Source organism: Chelonoidis abingdonii, chromosome 6 (assembly GCF_003597395.2).
Source record: "Chelonoidis abingdonii isolate Lonesome George chromosome 6, CheloAbing_2.0, whole genome shotgun sequence".
Classification (NCBI taxonomy): domain Eukaryota; kingdom Metazoa; phylum Chordata; order Testudines; family Testudinidae; genus Chelonoidis; species Chelonoidis abingdonii.
Window position 1 is genome coordinate 89,526,374 of NC_133774.1, and position 7,617 is coordinate 89,533,990.

Sequence of the window (7,617 nt, forward strand, 5' to 3'; positions counted from 1 at the left end):
AGGCGTGGGCAACAGGAGCGAGGATATTGGGGAGGGATCTCAAACAGAGAGGGGCCACTGTAGAGAATAGAGAGTAGGGGCTAGGGAGGAGCGAGCGTATTGGGCCGCTCACACCGAGGCCATGGGCGCACGGCACCGAGGCCTAGAGGATTATCCTGGGAGGCGATCCAATGCGGGAAGGTCAAGGAGGGAACGGAGTCTGAGGGGGGTGTGGCAATCTGTCCACCACACTTCGGGACCCTGCCTCTGTGCCGGAGCAGCGAAGGGCCAAAATTATTGTATTAGTCGGCGTCAGTCGTTCCACCGACCAAACACATCTGCAAGGGTTGTTCCCTGATCAGCCGATGGACGCGGACACCATATATCAATCAAACCATCGCGACAAGTCCTATATAAATATTGAGGGTACGTCTGGTCACACCTTGGACTGCATCTAGTGCGTCGAAGTTTTGAGAATATTTCCCATTCCTCGCTCGTGGGGGGAGACTTTTAAATGCCGCTTCCTCTGTGCGACTCGCACTTACCTGTTAAGCAAAGAGAAACAAACCCCAAATACCTCTCCTGTGCCTAGTCGGAGCCAGGAATTTGGGGTGGGAATCCTCCTGTAGAAGTGGTCCAGTACTAGTAGATCAGCCTGGGCATATGTGACCTCATCTTTACTCAGTTTCATCATGTGGCACTTGAGAATGGCGAAGTTTCTGTGCTCTACAGCTGTGATGGCTGGTCCGGTTAAGGTCGTTAGAAGTTGAAATCCCAATAGTGGTTCCCTTGTTTGCAGATTCTATAGAATCCGTCAGCAGATCGTTAAGTCCCTGTGTATTAGGCCCAGTCTCTGCATTCACATCTGGGGCAATAACCAACTAAAATCACTGCGAACAACGCCTCATTCTCTATTCTATCCCTCAACCCACAGCGGAATATACCTCTATAGATAGGGATGACAGGAACCCAATAGACAAGAGTAAGATGAGAAATGACCATAAGAGAACAATCCACCAATAACATACACACTGACTGTCTCGCGATCGGATAGATCGATACAGATCACTGGAGACTAACTACCATGACGCACTCGTACCACATTCACACCAAGGATGACAAACAACATAAGATCAGTCCATAGTCCTTCTGGTAAAACATAGATCCTATATACAAAATAACAAGAAAAAAAATAAGTGTTCAATGAGCCAATGTCAAGAAATCAACCACAAAAGAGAGAGCCTGCTAGTTAACCAACTAGTAAAAAAGAGTTTTACTTACAATCATTAACAAAATGGGGTTAGAACAAGGAAGAGAGACAAAATATGTGAGGGAAAGAGAGAAAAGGGAAGAAAGAAGAGAAAGAAGAACAATAAAAAGCGTAGTATGAGCAAGAAGGTGAGAAGGTGCATTTTGCGATACGGAAGAAACAAGAAGGAGGTAAAGAGGGAGGTAGGCGTTGAGAGTAAGGTAAAGTGAAAAGATGGAGAGACACACGGAGCGCGCGAGAAAAGCCATAGGTGGTGGGTAAAAGTGTGATATCTGGCGTGGATCAATCTAAAACCAAACAAAAACTAATAAACAAACACCAACAAAAACACACTACACGAGTTGCCAGCACTCTCAGAGCAGAGACATAACCAACAAGCTTGACAGCTAGTCAAGCTGGAGAGAATCAAGACATCACTCCATCTTTCAATCTAGCACCTCCACCAATATGAGCCAACAATACAGTCCGCAGAAGCGCCTGCCAGTTGAATGACTCACCGTACACCTTCACATATCCAGGGTTCTCTTCCCAAGCTCACCCCAAAATAACAACAAATACCCGAACTTCACAATGTGACATGCCCCAGAAACCATTCTTGCTAACCTCGGTCCCATCAACACAATCGGTGGAACAGAACTCACTCCTCACCCGACTTCTTCGGAATTGAGTCACAATACCTCATAACAACATCTCAGTGGAAGATTCATCACGACACACAGGCATAGGTTTCTAGCATACCTGAGATGTGCCCACTCCTAGTGGTGAGCACCGGTCCTCCATAAACAAAAGGGTAGGCAGGCACGTATACACTTGAAACCTTTATCATTTGGCTTTCACGCAGAGTCACAGGTCCAAAGCAGTTTGAGGAGAGCCTGTATTCGTCCACAAGCGTATTCTACTCAGTAACTACTACAGACACTATCCGACACCGCCGAGCACCTCTGGAAACCAAAAATAAACTTTTCACCCACTCACCTTCCTTCCCGTCTTTTACAGGCAACTCACATTCCAGGATACCCGAGTAAATGCGCAGGGTAGCACTCTCTGGACCCGCTACCAGCATCTAGAAACTGCTCATGAAGATCGGTGTTAGAGAGTAAATAATTACAAATTGACATGCGCGCCACACTTAAACAAATTCGCACAGTCGGCACATAACAACAATTCCAACCGAGCAAGAAGCTCATATCATTGGAACCAAACCATCTTTTCTCTATCCCACGCCAAGCGGATGATGAAAGCCGGACTGACAGCTCAGAGCTTAGATCTACTCACCGGATCTAGTCTCTCGAGACATTGACAAGTCAAAAGGATTTGAAACGAGAGGATCCAAGATACACTGAGTCGAGAACAGTTGCCACACTACCCAGAGTCTCTACACGCGGAAGACAGGTTCATAAAGATTATATTTCTTCACTCGGAGACAGGGATACACATATACAGGCTCGAGCACGCCTGAATCCTTAATCACTCTTCAAAATCAACAACAACAGCTCAAAGAGACGCAATCGTTATCGCCATTCCTTATCAAGGGGGAGGATTGAGCACCAGTTCGTCTGTAATATTTTAGGTTTCAAGATAGACTACAGACAAACACCCACAAATTGTTTTCATACATTAACATAATCTGTTCGAAGCGGGGCGGATGTGAAAAGTGGCCGGGTGAGAAGAGCCGCAGCGAGTAAGCCCACTGCCTGTCCTGATAATTTGATTTAACGTACCCAGATCATCTGAGTAGCGTAGCGCCGCGAAGTCCATAAGAGCCCACACAGAGAGCATGAGATACCGCAACCCATGCAAATTCATTTCTATAGCTAAAACATTACTTATACAGCTATCTCACGTCTCTTCGAAACATACACATATTAACACATATACCTGCTTAAACAACACGAGGCACTCAACTTCCTCCTGGTGCCACTGCCTCCCTCAGCCTTTACCATACCCCATGTCCACGGCGGTATATCAAAGGTTTATCACTCTCCGCATGGGCACATGGCACAACAGGATCAGTCTCTGCCATTGCAGCAGTCTTTGAGTCTCTCGGAACTTACACAAACAGACTTTATTGTTGCTGCAAGCTGCTTCAAAAACCATCTCACACCAAGACCTCTGCGGAAACAGTCAGGCACAAATGCTAATATACAAACATTGCTAAAAGCAGCTCAGTTGGAAGAGTTTTAGAGTGAAACATTTAACAGTTTCCCTGTTCAATCCTGGCTTTGGCAGGCCATTTTGTTGCTGGATAGGGCTTGTTTCTGGGAGGCAGCAGCAACACCTTTACCTAAGGGCAAGTACTGATTTTGAACTCTCCCCAATGGACAACAAGAGCATGGCTTCTTCCCCTAGTTGGCCCACCCACCCTATAAACGATGAGAGATGGAGCTGTCGTCCCACAATGACTTATTTGTCACCCAAAGTGGCAGGAACAGAGTGAGGCAGGACGGGCCATTTTGGAGATGGTGCCGAGTGGGCAGGGACTTGGGAGAAAGCTCCTCTGCAAAGCTGAAGTGATGACAAGTACTTAGGGGAAGGGGCATCGGCTATGTGAAATGTGGCAGGGATTCAGTAGGCCCAAAGAGGAGGCAACTTGATGTTAAGCATGAAAGGAAAGATCTTTTGGTAAAGGAACTGGCTCCCTTCCTCTGGACCGCATGGTGTTTGGGTGTTGAGGGAATTTAATTGGGCAGCTGCCCTGAGAACTGCTGGTCCCGTTTCTCGACCATCACAGGAAACGTTTTACAATGAGCACTACCGTGGCACAAGGTCTGTAGGAGGTTGGCTTAGAGGAACTTGGTCTCCCATAGGGCAGAACCAATGGAGGGGGGTGGTACCTCCTATTCCTCTGACCCGAGCTCACACCAGCCTGCAGAGGGGATACAACATCTTCTTTGGGGACAGACTAGGAGTCCGCAGTAACTGATTTATGTAAAGGAGAGCTTGGTGGTAATCTAGCCTCCCCAGTCCCAGACCTGGACTTTAGCGTCCACAGTCCTGGTCTGTCAACAAACCTGGAACTTTTTGCGTCAGATCTGGGGGCTTACCTGAAACTCCCCAGCTCACTACCACTGGGTATTTGGGCTGCCACCAGGCTCAGGAAATTTAATTAGAGAAGCCTGGACCCCACCTCCTATTCCTCTCTCGGTGCCCCCAACCCCCCTTGGTGGGACTACCCAGCAGGGGAGAAAAACCCCTTCCCCCTCCCTTCCCAGGCTGCCTCTTGGTCGAGCCTGCGAGAGCAAGAAACCGGTTTCTGCTTCCCAAGAGATAAGCGTTCTCTACTCTTCAGGACAATTGAGATGCAAAATACCAACAGCTGGCTTTGCCTTTCCCCGTGCTGTCTTCCCGTGAGGGAGCAGGTACCCTGAATACAGAGGCTCACTTCTCTGCCTTACTAGAAAGAAGCTTCCAGACAAGTTTGAAAAAGAAACTTTATAGAAAAAGAGAGAGAAAATATAAAACAATATCTTGCATTAAGAACTCATACAGGCCTCTTGCTTATAAGAAGATATGAAGACAGTCTGTTAAAAGATTAGCCCAATTAAAACCAGTCCAACAAATCAACAAATACCATGTGAATACCCACAAAGATCATATAGCCGAATTTACTTTGCGTTCCTGTGTACATACAGATGTTTAGAAAAAACTTTAAAGATAAGATTGGAGTTGGAGGAAACCTGGTTTACTCACACCGAGAAAACAACAAAAGACCCCGAGTATACAAATTCCCGCCCCGACTTTAAACAATCCATTCTTTGATTGGGTCCTCTGGTCAGTGTTTTGGTTACCCTTTCCAGGTAAAAGAACTTAACCCTTTACCTTAACCTATCTATTTATGACAAGAACACGTCAACAGCCCAGTGCAGGGTGGTGCCTATGGACTGTTCCGGATCCTGCAGCTCTCATCGTCTGCTCAATGTGGGCAATTCCCTGACCACATGACAGAGGATATTGGAAGCTAAACCCAGAGCCCTGCAAGAATAAAGGTAGCGGGGAAGCGAGGGCCTGGCGGTGTTGCAGAACGGAAAAGCATCAGAGGTCCTTGGCAACAGCCGGATTGGTGGGAGTCGCGTGAGCGAGTAGTTGGGGCGGCTTTGTTCCGGTGGCTAGGGAAACACCGCAACATTAAAGAAACCAACCGGTGCTAAGTCCTGGCAGCCATCACCTGTGGGGATTCCACAAAGACCATCCAGGCTAGGGAGCCAGTCAGCGTGTGACTGTAACAACCAGATCAAGTGACAGCTGGCTGAGTTTCCAGGAATGAGGCTCCAAGCTGGCCGATAATGAGTGGGGAGCACCAAGTGAAGGGAGGGGAGGCCTCCCTGACATTTTTGCAGCCTGCAGGAACAAACAAAGAGGGGACGTTGGGGACTTCAAGGCGGCCCCACGGATGCCGGTAGAGATCAGGATTATTAACTCGATATTAATGACGACGTCGTGTGAACGGATACAGCGTTAAATCGGTATATCGGCCATTAAACCGATTTAAAGTCGCAGTGTAGACCTGGCCTCACTTTCTCCTTCCAACTCTTCTAGACTGCTCTTTGGCAGTGTGCAAGGATGCTGATTTATGTGGTGGGTTTGTAATCTGTGCAAATGGAGACCAGGAAGAATCTAAGATATTAAGTCACAAATGACAATTATGTGATTTCAATCCAGGTCCATATCAGAACATAGGAAAATTTGCTCAGTTCTCCCAACTAGGTCAGCATTCAGATGAGATAATTACATGGAACAATTAAATCCTGACACTCTGGGGCTCGAGTACCCACAGGGAAAAATTAGCAGATGCTCCACACCCACCAGCAGCCAAGCTACCCCCTCCATGCCTCTTTCTCCCCTCATCCCCGTCTTCCCCCGAGCCCGCCGCATCCCTGCTCCTCCCCCTCCTTCCCAACGCTTCCTGTTCCCCCCATGCACACCACCTAACAGCTGTCTGGCGGTGCTTAGGACTTTCCGGGAGGGAGGGGGAGGAGTGGGGATGCGGCGTACTCAGGGGAGGAAGTGGAGAAGAGGCAGGGCAGGGGCAAGGACTTAGGGGAAGCAGCTGGAATGGGTGAAGGGCTGGGGTGGGGCAGGGACTTGGGGAAAGGGGCGGAATAGGAGTGGAGCATGGGTAAGGGCAGGGGCATGGCTGGGGGGGGGGGCGGTCGAGCACCCACCAGGCAGAGGGGAAGTCAGCACCTATGCACTCCTCCATCTGATTTAATACTGAACCAGCACCCAACAGGGTTCCAGAGGGCATTGGGTGCTGGAGACATCATCCTTTAGCTGAAACTTAATAGACAGAACTCAGCCATATATGGAAAATAAGGTTCCCATGACACCTTTGGGGGCATCTTGCAAAGAAGCCTTCAGGAGCTCAGTATGGGAAGCAAAAAGCTCCATTGCTATCTAGTTTGCAGCAAGGGGCAAATTGATGGGAAAATATCTGAAACAGAACATGTACTGGACTTAACACAATAGCGATTGTCCCAGTGCATAAGAAATTGAGGAGCAAAGTATAAATGGAAGTCCTATTATTAAGTAATTAGCAGATTTACCTAAAGATAAGGAATGGAAATGTAAGGAAAGTGATGGAGAATCATCCAGTTTTCCTAGCAGTGTAAAAGAGAGCGATGATGAAGAATGTGGCTCACGTGAAAAGGAGCGCAATGACAGAGAAAAATCTCGTTTACATGAGAAAGAGAAGCAATAGAGAAGAATCAGCCTTGCATGATGACAGAAACAGCAGTAAGAAAAACTGCATGCCACAAGTCGATACATCAGATCCTGCTTTATGGCCGTCCATAAAACTCTGCCGATATTGATCATACAATTTTGAACTAACTTCAAATTTCTGACCTCAATTGTACTTTGGCACGATATCCTGTTCCAAGGCATTACAAACTCAGTCGATGGACATGACGACTGCTACCACTTTTGATGAGAAGCTGCCTTGATTTCGTTATGGCCTCCAGAGGCAACAGTTTTGAAGATCCAGCACTACTGTCAAAGAAATGGCAGAAAACTTAGGAGTTGAACCTGTCTTCAAGGAAACTCATTCATTGGAAGAGGAGAGGGTTTGGTTGTAAGGGCAGAGATGAGGTGATGGGAAGCTTGGAAGAAAAATTAAAGACGGAGGTTTTTTGCTTGCTCATTGACCCCACTCGATTGTCCATCGAAGAAAGGTTCAGACAAATGAAGCACCACAAAAAGACCGGGGGGAGGGAGGGCAGGGGAAGGATGGGGATTGTATGACCTCAGTAAGCACTCTCCACTCCAAGTTCTCCAGTTCATTCATGATGCAGAGTTGAAGGATGCTTTTCCTAACGTGTGAATAGATTTGAGGATTCTGTTCATGCTGATGGTCAGTCAAGTGTGAGTGC